Source organism: Silurus meridionalis, chromosome 5 (genome assembly GCF_014805685.1).
Source record: "Silurus meridionalis isolate SWU-2019-XX chromosome 5, ASM1480568v1, whole genome shotgun sequence".
Lineage (NCBI taxonomy): Eukaryota > Metazoa > Chordata > Actinopteri > Siluriformes > Siluridae > Silurus > Silurus meridionalis.
Window position 1 is genome coordinate 27,979,269 of NC_060888.1, and position 17,500 is coordinate 27,996,768.

At 41.5% G+C, this 17,500-nt stretch overlaps 1 protein-coding gene across 2 annotated transcripts in view; it reads right to left on the reverse strand.

Annotated features, from left to right (window-relative positions):
- LOC124386592 (cytosolic carboxypeptidase 4) overlaps positions 1-17,500 on the reverse strand; it is a 75,619-nt gene that overhangs the window by 16,769 nt on the left and 41,350 nt on the right. The window lies entirely within an intron of this gene.

Genomic DNA, 17,500 nt, shown 5'->3' on the forward strand with positions numbered 1-17,500 from the left:
AGAAAGACTTTCTGCCTCAAGCACATCAGTAATGTTGTGGATTCTCATGGTTCATTCCATGGCAGAAGAGTGGGACTCATCTTCACACACACACACACACACACACACACACACACACACACACACACACACACACACCGTTTTTATGTAGTTCAGCAGTTGAATTGACTCGGAGACCTGCAGTTTAAGGGGTGAATTGGTTTTTGTCGTGTGCTTTAATGAGGTTAGCGACTCGCTGCCCTCTGCAGACTACACAAGCAACATAAACAGCGTTTAGTCCAGTGAGAGATAAAATAAAGAGGTGGAGAACAGAAGGAATGAATACGCTGAAGACACTGGACACCGAGAGAAGAAAGGAATAAATAATAAAAAAGATTCGAGTAAACGAATGGAAGAGTTTCTCCAAAGCTAATATCGTTCACTACTGCAGCTCAGCCACTGCAGTACAGCAGCCATCACACACCTGTTACAGGGGGGCGTTAGTCTATTATTCCACTTCACAGTCCTTCAAGTCTTAATTAGTCTCAGTCTTTAGGGCTCAGTCCTACTTAGTCCTAGTCTTTAGGACTCAGAGTCTCAATTAGCCCTAGTCTTTAGGACTCAGAGTCTAAGTAGTCCCAGTCTTTATGGCTCACTGTCTAAATAGTCTCAGTCTTTATGGCCTACTGTCTAATAAGTCCTAGTCTTTAGGGCTCAGTGTCTTATTAGTCCTATTCTTTAGGAATTATAGTTTAAATTAGTCCTTGTCAGGATCTTCCAGGCACACAGCGCACACTTCCGGTTCCGCAGTGCGCACTTCCGGGTCGGTGGCCATCTTGGTGTTTGTCCTGCACCTCCCAGTATTTAAGCACACCGGAGACTCTGGGCTTGATTATCTCATCGGCTTCCTAAAGTCACTGGGAATATTTCTTGCCACCCTGCCTGCTCTGAATTCCTGTTCCTGTTCCTGTTTTGCTTTGTTTCTGGTTTTGAACTTTAGAATGTTTTTCGGTTTTTGTTTCTGCTCTGCCCTTTCGAGTTCTGTTCGTTGGTTTTGGATTGTTTGCCTGTGTTTTGACCCTGGACTGTTTTTGGATTTAGTTTTGCCCCTTTGCTCAGTTTGCCTTATATTAAAGCCTTTTTTCTCAATACCCCTGTGACATCTTGCATTTGGGTCCTCACTCACCTAGTCACCCGCAAGATCACTGACAGAATAATCTAGCTTTGCGTCGTGTCCCATGAGATTCCTGACAGAACTCCTGAGAGTTCACTGACAGAATAATCTGGCCAGAAGATGGAGCCAGCGGATGTATTAAAGCACAGGGCTTGCTCTGCATCAAACCAGCAGTTCAGGGACCCAAACGAAACAGTCGAATGTTGAAGCTCAGCCCCCAGCAGAAAACTGAGTATTTTCGTGTGCGTCATGAACAATCTATGGCAAACCAAAAGGTTTTAAATAACCTCCTATGTCGACTGTCCCTCCGGCCCCTGAGCGCTGCTGGTGGGGGCTGCCCAACCTCAGCCTTCCTGCCTGACTGGGGACGTCGCCCCGCTCTTCTGACCTGCCAAGATCACCTCTATGCCTGTCTGCCCTACTAAGCATGCCCCCAAGCTGCTCCAGAGTCCCACCGAGGGCATCCCTCCGCTCCAGAGTCCCAAGCGCCCAATCTTTGCTGACTTCTTTGCCCCACCCCCCCGGGTTTCTCCAAGGTGTTCGTCTGGCCCCTGGGTTTTGCTGATGATGTGGTCGAGACGTCCGCAGAGAACATGTTCATGTTAGTTCTCTCTCTCCAGTGTTTTCTATTCTTTTAAAAATTTAGAATCACACTCTTAATATCACCCTAATAAAGATTAGTTCCCATTTTAAGTCTGGTTTCTCTCCAGGTTTCTTCCTCATAACATCTAAGGGAGTTTTTTTCTTTTCATCAGGAATAAACACTTTAAAAAACTTTAATTCCAAATATTTGTTACATTCTGTAAAGCTGGTTTGAGACCATTTCAATTGTGAAAAATGCTATAGAAATAAACCTGAAACTGAACTTAATTAGTCTTACTATTTAGGGTTTAGTGTCTAATTAATTCCAGTCCCCAGCATAATGAGTGTTAATTCATCCCAGTCCTTAGGGCTCAGAGTCCAATTATTCAGTCTTTATGAGTCCCAGTTTTTAGGGTTTAGAGTCCTAATTAGTCCCCACCTTTATGGTTTAGTCTCTTAATTAGTCAGTCTTTAGCACTCAGTTTATTGATAAGTCTCACTCCGAAGGGCCTAGAGTCTTAATTAGTCTCAGTTTTTAAAACATAGGGTCTTAATTAGTCTCAGTTTTTAGGACTCAGGAGCATAATTAGTCTACGTTTTAGGGCTCAGAGTCTTAATGAGTCCCCGTCTTTAGGACTCAGGATTTTAATGAGTCTCAGTATTTACGGCTCAAAATCTTAATTAGTCCAAGTCTTCAGGTTTTAGAGTCTTAATTAGTTAAAGTCTGTATAACCCTGAGTGTTAATTAGTCCCAGTCTACAGGATTTGGACACCTGGAAAGTCTTAATCCTATGGGGCCTTGGCTCATTAGTCCTGTGCAAAATCCTGCTTAGTGTTGATGGCTTAAGGTTTAAGTGAACTGTTTCTGTAGACTGATGGAGTTTTTTTAGGAATAGAATTGAGCTGAAATTGTGAAAGGTTTTGATCAATAATGAATGAACTATAAAGCATTTTGGACTCCACTGAAGATGTTGCTAGAAAATCCTGGTAAACATTCATATCTCTAAATTAGCTTTCCATCTTTTAACGTAAACTCAACATCTAAAATCATGCTGCAATATATCCTTGTGCAGTTATGTTTCGACTCCAGCTGTAATAAGGCCAACTGAATATTTCATCATGCTGTAAAACCATTTGACATGATGTACGACTCTATAAAACTGAATTAACGTAATGAAAATTTGAATACTCATTACAAAGCGAGCATAAATCACGCCTCAGACTCTCAAAACCAATCTTGCTTATTGGAAATCGCATTGCTGCCTACACACCCTTATATTCGCTCCATTTTTTCCAAAGCCGTCCAGCCAAACGAGGAATATTAAAGCGTCTCCTGAGTTCCTCTCCTTCCTCAGATAAATTATTTACCTAGCAGCGACGAATAAGCAAACATCTGAATATTCAAATCAAAACCAATTTCAATCTCCCTTACATACAGGTGATGAAGCGGCACTGCTCAGCCATGTGGGGAAAGTAAACGCTCCATCAGACCTGCTGTCACAAAGAGTTCTTCAAAAGGGAATGAGAATAAACAGAGAAAAAGTGAGTAGAGATGGATGAAAAACAGAAGGACGAGAAAGGAGATCAAAGAATGGAATATATGCTAAGAAATAAGCAAGATGAGTGTGCCCATGAGAGACCGATAAAGGCCTGGAGAATTTAGAAGGAAGGAATGGAATGAAGAAGTTATTTACCCCTAGAGGAAACTGAAGCACTGTGAAGAAACAACAGACCACCCTGGATTAAACCTGGTGGCCCTGGAACTGCGACACTGCAGAATCTACTGTTGTACACATAGCACCAAAGCTTACTGCTGTGTGATAAAGGACATCAGAACTACAAGAACCAGGAGGAGCAGAGAAGCTACAGCTCGGAACTTGGAGAGAAAGGAAAGCTACAGCTACAGTGGTGTGAAAAAGTGTTGGCCCCCCTTCCTGATTTCTTTTTTTATTTGGCATGTTTTCACACTTTAATGTTTCAGATCATCAAACTAATTTAAATATTAGTAAAAGAGAACACAAGTGAACAACATGCAGTTTTTAAATGAAGCTTTTTATTATTGAGGAAAAACAAAATCCAAAACTACATGGCTCTGTGTGAAAAAGTGTTTGCCCCTAAACTTAATAACTTCAGCCACAGTGGAGTGTTTTCAAGCATGAACCACCTTTTTAAGGTCATGCCACAGCATCTCAATAGGATTCAGGTCAGGACTTTGACTAGACCACTCCAAAGTCTTCATTTTGTTTTTCTTCAGCCATTCAGAGGTGGACTTGCGGGTGTGTTTTGGATCATTGTCCTGTTCCTAGAACCCAAGTTTGCTTCAGTTTGAGGTCACGCACAGATGGCTGTACATTCTCCTTAAGGATTTTTTGGTAAAAAGCAAAATTCATGGTACCATCACACTACCACCACCATATTTTACTGTTGGGATGATGTTCTTTTTCTAAAATGCGGTGGTACTTTTACGCCAGACGTAATGGGACACACACCTTCCAAAAAGATGTCAACTTTTATCTCATCAGTCCACAGAGTATTTTCCCAAAAGTCCTTGGGATCATCAAGATGTTTTCTGGCAAAACTGAGATGAGTCTTTATGTTCTTTTTGCTCAGCAGTGGTTTTCATCTTGGAACTCTGACATGCAGACCATTTTTGCAGAGTTTTTTTCTTATGGTAGAGTCATGAACACTGACCTTAACTGAGACAAGTGAGGCCTGCAGTTCTTTGGATGTTGTTGCTGGGTCTTTTGTGACCTCTGGGATGAGTCGTCGCTGTGCTCTTGGGGTAATTTTGGACGACTAGTCACTCCTGGGAAGGTTCTCCAATGTTACATGTTTACTATGGTTCAGTGAAGTCCCAAAGCTTTAGAAATGGCTTTATAACATTTTCCAGACTAATAGATCTCCATTACTTTCTTTCTCATTTGTATCAGAATTTCTTTGGCTCTTAGCATAATCCTGGCTTTTAAGGATCTTCTGGTCTACTTCACTTTGTCAGGCAGGTCCTATTTAAGAGATTTCTTGATGGTAGACAGGTGTGGCAGTAAATAGGCCTGGGTGTAGCAAGAGAAATTCAACTCAGGTGTGATAAACCACAGTTTTAACAGGGGGGCAAACACTTTTTCACACAGGTCCATGTAGTTTTCTCCTTAATAATAAAAACCTTCATTTGAAAACTGCATGTTGTGTTCACTTTTACTAATATTTAAATTAGTTTGATGATCTGAAACATTAAAGTGTGAAAACTTACAAAGAAATATGAAATCAGGAAGGGGGCCAACACTTTTTCCCACAACTTTAGGTACTTATCCTTCCTAATATGAAACTATACCCAGCAACAAGAAGAATCAGCTCACTAAAATAAACATCTAAAAGAACCCAGGAATTACAACCCGGGCGATCGAAGATGGTGGCGCAGCAGTTGCCCGCAGCGGCTGCTCCAGATTCAAATTTGTGCTATTTTTATGTTGTAGTCCATCTTACTCAACATATAGACATCGGAGCAACCAGTGTCCATGTGTAACATCAACAAGACTCTTCAGAAATACAACAATAACCCCAACAACATCATTAATGATTTTGTAGGAGAAGCTATGCGACCTCGACTTGCTTCAAAGACCAGGCCTCCAGACCTCACCATTGCTTGCGGACGGTAGACAGAGGATCAGGCATCGAAAGCGGTGCTTGAAGAAGAGGAAGGCTAGTGCCTGGCTAAAAGCTACTAATAATGATGTCACCATCTCCAAGAACATCATCTAAGGCCCCAAACAGAAACCGTGGATGACTGGAAAGGTGCGTGCACTCCTCAAGACCTGAGACTCTGCATGCTCACAAGGATTCATACATACAAACGCTGTTCATAAACTTCACTTCAGAATTCAACACTATCATTCCTCAGCATCTGATTGAGAAGTTGAGCCTGTTGGGCCTAAACACCTCTCTGAAACTGGATGCTGGACTTTTTAACTGGGAGACCTCAGTCAGTCCGGATCACAAACAGCATCTCCAACACCACCACACTGAAAACTGGGGCCCCTCAGGGCTGTGTACTCAGTACCCTGCTGTTCACTCTGCTGACCCACAACTGTGTAGCAATGCACAGCTTTAATCACATCATTAAGTTTGCTGATGACACGTCCGTGGTGGCTCTCATCAGCATGAACGATGAGTCAGCAAATAGAGAGGGAGTGCGGATTTAGAAAAAATGTGTGTAAAACCATCAACCTTTCTCTGAATATATATATATATATATATATATATATATATATATATATATATATATATATAAAAGAGATGGATAGACACAAATTCACTGCTGCCTCAACGGCTCCTGCGTGGAGGTCGCGAAGAGCATCAAATACTTTGGTGTTCACTGTGCAGAGAACCTCACCTGGTCCTTCAACACCGGCTCCGTAACAAGGAAAGCCCATCAGCGTCTCTACTTCCTGAGAAAGCTGAGGAAGGCACAGCTTCCACCACACATCATCACAACCTTCTACAGAAGGACCATTGAGAGCATCCTAAACAGCTGCATCACTGCCTGGTTTGGGAACTGCACCGTCTCGGATCACAAGACCCTACAGAGGATTATGAGGACAACTGAGAAGATCATCAGAGTCTCTCTCCCCTCTTTCATGGACATTTACACCAAACGCTGCATCCGCAAAGCCAACAGCATTGTGGCTGATCACACACACACACACACACACACACACACACACACACACACACACTCTTCACTCTCCTGCCACCTGGAATGAAATAAAGAAGCATTCGGCCTCACATCCAGACTGTGTTACAGTTTCTTCAACATGAAGGAACTGCACTGATACACAATCAAGGGGGGGATTGGATTAATGTTGTTGGAACACACAAGTTTGTCATCTAGGGACCAGGAGAACCAGAAGAAATACCGACAGTAACTATGAGAACCTGAGAAAATATAGAAAGAACCAGGAGAAACTATAGAACATAATCAGAAGATCCAGAGCAATACAAGGTGAATTAAAGCCAGGAGAACCAACGAAACCAGAGGTAGAAACCAGCTAGCATTTCTTGACTATTCAATTACATTCCTATGGGACGTTTTTTTTAAACGTGTGAAGCTTTGAGAGATTGCAAAAACGCTTTGTGGAGAGAAACATCAGCTATATTTCAGCCTTGGCTTCAACAATACATCCAAAAGATACAGATGAATTATAGACCAGGAAGTGTGCAGTGATCTCGCTCCGGTTTTCACTTCCTCTATAATTTGCTGGTAACACGTTCCCCAGCCGCAAGTTCCCCAGGCGCTTCATCACTGCTCTGAAGGATCTCCACGGTTTCTGTGAAATATGAAATGCGTAATGCAATAACGAGTTCTTATTGTTGGAGCTAATTGAAGAGGGATGCAGTTCGGCGAACGGCGCTGAGGATGAATCACTGTGTCTGATTTGGAGTGACGGCTTTTCTTCCGCTCAGGACGCGAGACGCTAATCAGCCCAGACGTTTCGCTAATAACTCACACAGACTGTACAAGACCTTTTACTTCAACAATAATGCTAGTTTTAAATTCATTTTTATTATATGTTTATATTTTATATGTTTATGTTTGTGAAATATAATTCGATTTTTTTTACTGCTTTCGTAATAAAGAAAGGCAGCATTGTAGAGGCCAATAAGACTCACTAGTCTATTAACTGTCTAAATGTCAAGATCACGACTCGGTTGTTCGGTTAGCTTAGCTAACAGCAAATCCCAAAGTATTTATGACATTTGTTTTTCTGTATTATGAATCGCTAGATAATTAGCATTGTTAAAATATTTTACATGTATAATGTAGCTAGCTGTCTAAATGTGACTAGCATTATTAGTCACTAGTTTACATTTACTGAGACTTACAATGATCTCATTTATACACCTGGGCAGGTGCCTTACTCAGGGGCCAAACAGTGGCAGTTTGATGGCTTTGGGATTTGAACCTTTTGTTCATAAATGCAACTTCTAAACCACTGAGCTACCTCTGTAGCTAGCTAGCGTATTAGTTTTGCTCAAACATTTACCCTAAACTTGATCATTTGCTAAATAAATCTAACTAGCATGACTCATTAGCTAAAATGTATAAAAAAAAACTAGCGGTGTGTACACCACATTAATTTGTAGCATTGGGCAGCAAAAAAGTTTGCTAAGCTTAGCTAAGATAATAATTATTGCTACTCAATTCTTCAAGCAAATGTGGTGTACATTTGGTGCACAAATGTGGTGTAGCTAAGCTGATAAACTCATGCTAGTTAGATCTAGTGGCCTCATAATTTATTCAGCAGCTAGCTACGTTTATAAATAATGGAGCTAGTCTGCTGTCTAAATGTAACTAGCATTGTGATTTGCTAAATTAGATAAGCTAAAATTCTGATCTTAAACTACTCTACCATTTGCTAAATAAATTACATTGCTAGATAACTGTTTAAATCTGATTAGCATGACTGGCTGGATTAATAGCTTAGCTAGTACGCACTAGTTTCTTGTTTAAAATTGGATCCTGGGTCATTTGCTAAAAAAAATTTGTAGATGGCGGTCTAAATCCAACAAGCGTGTTAGCATTAGTGGTTAGCACTACTACACGTGAGGTATTAGCCATTTTGCTTTAATTGCTGTGATTTATTTAATACAAATTCAGCTCACATCATTCATTTGTTTGTAAAAAAAGAGAATGAAAACACACCTGTGTGTGTGTGTGTGTGTGTGTGTGTGTGTGTGTGTGTGTGTGTGTGTGTGTGTTTTCTGTGTAAATATGCATGAGTTCAGCTGTGCCAAATTCTTCAGGGGGCACTTTTATTTCTCGCCCCAGCGTCAGTGCTAAAATCTCATGAATCATTCACTGTGTTTTTCACAGCTTCGGCTTTTTTTGTTATTTTTCTTTGAAAGAACTGTTTGCGAACAACACGCGTGCAGTTTGAGCAGCCAATGAAGCCGTCAATCAGAACTCAGACATCATTTGGGTGTTTTTCAGCAGGGAACGTTTTAATGGGAGTCGTTACAGACAAGCAGCTAAAGGCTCCATGAAATCTGCAGCATGATGATGAACGTAACTTACAGCAGCAGGAACATTCATCTGCTACTTTATTACTGTGTTTTATAATCAGTGTTCCTCATCTCCGTCTTCATCTACACTGTCTTTAGCTCCAAACTCCCTACTTTTAGTGTCTTTAGTTTCCAATAGTTCCTATTTATAGTGCATTTATTTTCATTAGTTCCTACTTCTGGTGTCTTTAGCTTCTATAGAGCCTTTTAATGGTTTCTTTAGTTCCAATAGTTCCTACCTACTTTGGATTCTATAGTTCCTACTTCTGGTGTATTTATATCTTCCAGTTTCTAGCTGTAGTTTCTGTACTGCTTCTACATCTGACATATGGTTTTGTAACTTCTCATTGTTGCTAGTTCTAGCTTCCTAAGTTCTCTTGTTTTTTTTTTTTTGCCAAACTTTCACTGGTTCTCCTAGTTCCTATGTGGAATTTCCCTGGTTTTCATATTTCCTAGCTGGAATTTCCTGGTTTTCCTATTTCCTAGCTGGAATTTACTGGTTCACCTAGTTTCTTTTTTAACCTTCCCTAGTTCTCCTTGTTCCTAGCTGGAATTTCCATGATTCTCCTGCTACAAAATAGATTTGTGTTGGTGAAATGTTGAAATGCTAATATCATAAAATCATGATTTTATAATATGATTTTGCTAATATCATCACATCATAAAATGGGTCTTTTTTTTTTTTGCTATTCCATTACATTCAGGTCGAGGTGTCTACCCATTACAAGTTCTTTATTTTGCAGAACCTGAAATATCACCCTGAGCAACATTAAGAGGAAAACGTGAGTATGTTCAAGTTCAAGTCAAGTTTATTTCTAGACCACTTTTCACAATGGACATTGTCTCAAAGCAGGTTTACAGAAGTTAAAGTGATTTATGTGTGTTTATCCCTGATGAGCAGCCAGGGGGCACCTGAGTATGTTCAGAGATCTGTAGCGAGGAGTGAATCCATCATATAAGAGCTGACAGTTTAATCTGAAGATCTTCGTTGCACTTTCATCTGCTGTTCATCTGATCAACATTTCACTCCAAGAACTTATAAAGCAGCAGTATGAGACGTCATTCACACATTACTCACTGACTCGGCTCAATCTCTCACACACACACACACACACACACACACACACACACACACACACACACACACACACTCTTTCACATATTTTATCTAGGTATATCCAACACAGGGTTTCTGTATTCATGAATAACTGCAGACATGGAATTCATGTCTATTCCACATTCTACAGAGGACAGATGTGTGGGTCCAGATGTGTGTACTAAGTTCTCCTTTTCTCTGGTTCTTCTAGGTCCTAGTTAGAATGTCCCTAGTTCTTTTAGTTCCTAGAAGTACCTTGCATAGTTCTTCTAGCTCTTAGCTGTAATCTCGATAGTTTTCAAAGATACTAGCTTACTTTCTTTTTTCTTCATAGTTCCTAGATGGAAACCAGATTCGTCTTATTCATTACTGAATCTTCCCTAGAATTTTTAGTTCTATCTGGAACTTCCCTTTCGCCAAGATCCTAGCTGTACTTTTCATAGTTCTTTGAGTTTCTAGCTATAATTTTCCTAGGGTTTGGGTTTTCTTGTGGTTGCTAGCAGTACTTTCCATAGTTTTTCAAGGTCTAAAGTTGAATTTCTCTCATTGCACAGTTACAAGCTGTACTTTCAATAGTACTCCTAGTTCCTAGCTAACACTTTCATAGTTGTTCTACCAGTCGTATCCAAGAATTCTAAAGTGTTTATTTATTTTTTATTATTATTTATTTTTGTATCTGTGCTAGGTACAGTATATTCCACATCCTGCTGATTAGATATTGCTCACACTGTAGCACAGCACACTCAGTTTATAGTAAGCATATAAATATATTTATCTAGCAGTTAGCTGGTGTTTTTATTTTCTTTCTATCAGGAAGCCACAGCAAGCTGGAAAAAACCTTTTAAACCAGATATAGGAAAAAAAACTGTAATGATCATATGAGGATTTTTTTCCTTCTGGCTCAGTTCTAAATAATTAATTCTCCAGTAACAAGTTCTCAAGCCAACAATATCTGTGAATTCTGCTCTGTCAAACAAAACCCAGCTCATTTTCATGTGATGCAACTCTCAGATCTAACAGACATCCAGAGTCGCCGAACCGGGTCATGGCACCGGCGGAAAATAAATACGGGAATACGGTAGGAAAACTGTCAAACCTGTCACGTTATATCGTAACACACAACTACTTGATTCACATAGTTTTTAACTGTACACCCACTTTACACACACACTTTACAGAGACTCGGCTTCGGGTGTTTAATGAGAGCTGAGGGCAACAGAGGGAACGGAGAAATCTTGCTAAATGAGGATGAGGGAGAAAAGTCTGATGATAGCTGAGATCAGAAGAAAAACCAGTGTCTGTGTGGAAGATGGATTTTAATTCAAAGAGACAAAACAGCAGAAAAACAAGCAGCGTTTATGTGAAAGTCTAAATCAGGCGACTGCAACTATTTTGTGAGTAAAAGCACCAAAATATTGTGGAATTCAATTTTGATATATTCCATATAAATAATCTACATTTATAAAGTTTTTTTTATTTGTATTTTTTTATTATTTAATTATTTATCTTATTTATTTTCTTCCTATTCATTATCACATTTCATAGAAAATATATTGAGACACATTTCACACCTGAACTTTCAGCCAATCACAATTCAGCATTCAAACCTGAACTTCTTCCAGCCAATCACAATCCAGCATTCACACCTGAACTCATTCCAGCCAATCACAATCCAGCATTCACACCTGAACTCATTCCAGCCAATCACAATCCAGCATTCACACCTGAACTCATTCCAGCCAATCACAATCCAGCATTCACACCTGAACTCCCTCCAGCCAATTACATTCCAGCATTCACACCTAAACTCCCTCCAGCCAATTACAATCCAGCAGTCACACCTGAACTCCCTCCAGCCAATTACAATCCAGCATTCAAAACTGACCTTCCTCCAGCCAATTACAATCCAGCATTCAAACCTTAACTCATTCCAGCCAATCACAATCCAGCATTCAAATCTGAACTCCTTCCAGCCAATCACAATCCAATATTCACACCTGACCATCCAGCCAATCACAATCTAGTTATACAGCTGAGCAATTGAAAGTTAAGGGCCTTGCTCAGGGACCCAGCAGTGGCAGCTTGGTGGTGCTGGGATTTGAACTCATGACCTTCCAATTAGACTTTACTAACGCCTTGTGGCTGAACGAAATCTCACAAATCTCCACAAAATCTAGTGGAACATCTTCCCTGAAGAGTGGAGCTCATTATAACAGCACATTAGGACTAAATGCGGAATGGGACATTAAAAACTCACACCTTTGGCTACATATCAACTTTTATTTATTATATTTATGGATCAGTGAGTAAATATGATTTAACGAAACACAAAGTGAAATAAATGTGTTGTGAACATTCATTTCTTTTGGCCAAATGGTTCAGTTAAAGCATTGTGCATTAATGCATTTCAAATGTATTTTTCACTTTGGTTTAAAGCGGTGGAACAGGAGTGGTGTTAATGCCGCGGCTGCGATGATTTAAAGCTCGCACGAGGCCGGCTCGCGTGTTGAGCGCTCAACGCTGTATATAAGCACTTTATGAGATCTGAAGTGAGCGTTACGGAGCGAGCTCAGGCAACGAGCCAATGTCATTAGGGTCGTCCTGAGCAGGTTCCATTCCTCAGATTTACATTCCTCCTCAGAACATTTGCACATTTTTATTTTCGAGACCGAGGTGGATTTTTCAGACTGTCCAAGACCCGTGCTGAATAATTGCACGCCTCGTTATTTTCCACTCGGATATATTGCATTTTATTCAAATCCGTTCTTCAGCACATGCTGATTAGAGCCTCCTTTATTGCGAAGAGAGCCGACAGGGTCTGAGGGACGCTCATGAAGCTGATGTGTGGTTTTTATCCACTTTCTGCTACATTAAAGCAAAAAGCATGATTTGTAACAATAAAGGATTTGTTGAGTGAAACTTTCCGTAAAATATTTATTTAATACTTTATACTGTATAAGATACACAATATCACCAAAGAGGTTTGTGGACACCTGAACATCAGACTGCTGTGTGCTTCTTTTTAAACATCCCATTCCATATTTAGTCTTCATTTCCTCTTATAATAAGCTCCACTCTTCTAGGAAGATGTGCCACTAGATCTTATGGCATTTGAGGAGATTCATACAGCCACAAGAGTGAGAAGGTGAGGAGGTTCCTGGGGTGCAGTCAGTGTTCACATTCATCATGTTCAATAGGGTTGAGCTCTAAAGCAGATCTTTCACATCTTCCAACCCATGGAAAGCAGATCTTCATGGAGCTAGCTTTGTGCACAGGGAATTTCTAAGATTTAATAACGATTTCCGGTTTCAATATTTTGTTGACACTGAACTCTTTTTTAAACTTAGTTCTCACATGGACCTTTTCTGCTGAACTTTTCTCTAAAGTGCAGATATTTCATCAGTTTTTAATCCACTGCACACCTTCTTTCCTGCATTCTGAATGAAGGGAGAGACGAAGGTGTTGATTAATTCTCTACATCAGCAGCTCTGACAGAAGCTCAGGTTTATAATAATGCTGTTGTTTCTATAGCAACAAAAAGTATCTAAGGAATAAGGAGAAATTATTCCTCCAATCTCCAGTGTCAGGGATTCATACCGGTCACATGTAACGCTGGAGGAGGAGAAAAATGATGAGGAGGAGGAGCAGGAAGAGGATGAGTAGTATTAGGAGAAGGAGGAAGAAGAGAGCGATGAGTAAGAAGAGGAGGAGGATGAATATAAGGAGGATAAGGAAGGTGAGGAGGAAGAAGAAAAGAAGAATTAGGAAGATGAGGAGAAGAGGAGGAGGAGAATAATGAGGATGAAGAGGAAGAAGAGAGGGATGAGTAAGAGGAGAAGTAGGAGGAGAAGAGAGAGGAAAATGGGGAAGAAGAGAAGGATAAGTAGGATAATGAGAAAAGGGTGGAGAAGAAGGAGAAAGTGGAGGAAGAGAAAGAAGAGAAGAATGAGTAGGAGGAGAAGGATGAGTAAGAGGAAGAAAAGGAGGACAAAAGAAGAGGAGGATGAAGAGAAGGAGGAAGAGGGGAGGTTGAAAAGGAGGACGAGAAAGCGGGGAGGATGAAAAGGAGTATGAGGATAAAGAGGAGGAGAAAGAGGGGAGGATGAAAAGGAGGATAAGGATGAAGAGGAGGAAGATGAGGAAGAGGGGAGGATGAAAATGAGGACAAGGAAGAGGGGAGGATGAAAAGGAGAATGAGGATGAAGAGGAGGAGGAAGAGGGGAGGATGAAAAGAAGGACGAGGAAGAGGGGAGGATGAGGAAGAGGGGAGGATGAAAAGGTGTATGAGGATAAAGAGGAGGAGGAAGAGGGGAGGATGAAAAGGATTATGAGGATGAAGAGGATGAGGAAGAGGAGGAGGATGAAAAGGAGGATGAGGATGAAGAGGATGAGGAAGAGGAGGAAGATGAATAAGAGAAGGAAAAGGAAACCAGTGAAGGTTGTGACTCGTATCTGTGCGTCATTAAGCGAGCGGTGCGTGAGAGCAGATTGGAGCTTTATTGTCTCGTGGCATTTCTGGCTGTGAGATTACACGGCTGCTTATCAGTGCTGAGCAGCAGGGTGCCATTAGTTAATGAATGTGTCCTGGAACGTGTGGTATCTGTCAGTTCTGCCTGTAATCTCTGCGTTTCTGTAATTTCCTGTGACACTCGCTACGCCGGCGCTCCGCTTCAGCTCCTTCTCCGGCTTTATCTCCGGCCGTGATTACAGGCGCGGTCAAGCAGCGAGCTCACGAGCGATAAGACACGCGGAGGAAAAACACAGCGCTCCGGAGACGACGTGGGAATGGGAATATTCCCAGAACAAAACGTTATTTCAAACCTTTTCCTGTTTAAGCTGCTGAAAGGAAAACGCTGATCGGTGTCAATAAACTGAAATCATCACGTCCACAGATAAACTTCATCTGCTGCTCGGGTTTAGGATTAATTTAAATGCATTTTCTCACAGCTGGAGAACACACACACTTTAATACACAATCTACCGATCCTACTTCCTGTTTAACAAGGCAGGAGGCGTGGCCACTGTTTCCATTAGTGCTAGTTAGAGAGGCGTGGCCTACATATATGTTTATTTCAATTAAGGGGTGTGGCCTAAATATCTGTCAGCTTTAGTGAAGGAGGCGTGACCTACATATCTGACACTACTAGTAAAGGAGGCGTGGCCTATGTATCTGCTACTCCTAGTGAAGGAGGCATGGCATATGTATCTGCTACTCCTAGTGAAGGAGGCATGGCCTACCTATCTGCTACTTCTAGTGAAGGAGGCATGGCATATGTATCTGCTACTCCTAGTGAAGGAGGCGTGGCATATGTATCTGCTACTCCTGGTGAAGGAGGCGTGGCCTAAGTATCTGCTACTCCTAGTAAAGGAGGCGTGGCCTATTTATCTGCTACTCCTGGTGAAGGAGGCGTGGCCCACATATCTGCTACTCCTGGTGAAGGAGGTGTGGCCTATGTATCTGCTACTCCTAGTGAAGGAGGCGTGGCCACAGTGTCCCTCATTACTCGAATTATAATGTATGTTAAGTACTGTTTATTTACTTAAAAATAACCCAAACACTCACACAGAACGGTGCGAGAAAAAGCAGTGTGTTCTCGATACTGAAGGACCTGCAGACCTCGAGGGGAACAGTGCTGATGAATACATTTGAGTCTCTCCGAAAGAAAGAGAAGACCTTTTAATGCTGAAGGGGAAGCGGGGAGATCGGGGAAGGCTGCAGAGATCTAATGGAGCACAGTGGATTTATGACATCTCCTCACACCTCATCATGGCCGAGCAAGCCCGAGCAGCAATCAGGCTCCTGCAGGAACCCGCGCCGCTGAGCTCCCCTGCAGAAACACCACGATCAGACTGCTATTTTTCTCGCAGCTTCTAGTCTCATCCACCCTCATGTCACCTCCAAACAAACCCCTAACCCCCCACCCCCCCTCTGATGACCTGATACATGCTTCTACAACTCAGGCTGGAAAACATGAGCTAAAGCGCTTCAGCTGAAAAGATTATGTTCAGAAAACTGCACATCGCACACCAAACTCATCATGATCTCCGTGCTCGCTGTACTAGTGCTCGTGGAAATTCAGGTAAAAATTCATCATCATCAACTTCATCCGTTCTCTACTCTACCGGTGTAAACAAATGAATGTGTATTGTTATGTATCATTTCCATAGTAACAGCTCGTTCACGTGAACGTGTGTGGTGTTCATGCAACGCTAAAGGAAGGAGCCTCCAGTATCGGTGCTTTGTAACACCACGAATACGGTGTACATGAACGTTCCTGTTTATCCTCCATGCTGCCATGTCTTTTCTTCTCCTCGTCTCACAGCGATTTCCAGACGTCATCCTGGCGCTGAACAAAAGAACCGAAAAAAAAAAAGATAACTGAGAGACAGGTCCAGTGAAGGTCCTGCATTTTACAATCGAGTGAATGTGTTGAAGACATGGAGGAGAGAAAGAGATGGAGCAGAGGTCAGGGAGACGATTGATCAGAGCTGCTGAGTGGTGAAGATCGAGCTGTGTTTCAGAGCAGCACTGACCTCCAGCTGTGTTTATCTGGGTTTGTGCAGCATTATAAAGTCTGTTACGACTCTTCCATACCTTCCGATCATATCCGGACACGGAGCAGAGAGAGAGACCACCATGATTGCTTAATACTTCTTTTTAAACATCCAATTCCACATTTATTCTCCTTTTCCTTTTTTAATAAGCTCCTCTCTTCTGGTAAGATGTTCCACTCAATTTTATAGAGATTCGGTGGAGATTCATTTAGCCACAAGGATGTTAGTAAAGTTTGATGTGAGTCAGAAGGTGAGGAGGTTCCTGGGGTGCAGTCAGAGTTCCCATTCATCATCTTCAATAGGGTTGGAGCTCTATAGCAGGAGATCTTCCACATCTTCCAACCCATGGAAATCAGATCTTCATTGTGCTGGTTTTGTGCGCAGGGGCATCATCATGCTGGAACAGGTTTGGGGTCTCCTAGTTTAAGTGAAGCAGAAATTTCATGCTCCAGCATTCAGAGACGTTCGATACGATTGTGTGTCTCCACATTTCGCTATAAAAGTCGGGTGTCCCAATACTTTTGTCCATAGAGTGCATTTTTAGCGCGTTTCAGCAGCGCCCCCTGGTGGCACCCTTGTGAATAGATAAATTATTCTGTAAAATAATTTATTCTTATTATATACATCACAGCTCAAACGAGATGACAGGAGGCTGACGTCAAAATGGCAGTTGTTCTGCAGAGTGTAGTTTCACCTTTTCTTTATTTAAGCATGATATGCCATCATTTTTATCCGTTTTTAGTTATAGGTAATGCTGCATAAAACCTACAAAGTTACAGCTGGAACTGGAGACTCCTTCCGTAACTGTTACAGAAACAGAAACATCGCCATGTCGACATTAACAGAATTGTTTTACAGGCACATGTGAGGACCGAGTGAACGAGCGGTTACTATAAAACTATAAATAAAGCTAGCTGTGATTCACTTCCTGTCCTCGCTGTTGTGGCAGCACGGAGTCTCGGTAGGTAAAGGGTTCGTCACCCCGAGTGTTGCAGGCTGAGACGGAGAGAAAAAGAAAAAGAGAATGACAGAGAAGTGTGTTTGGCTGGGTGAAGCTT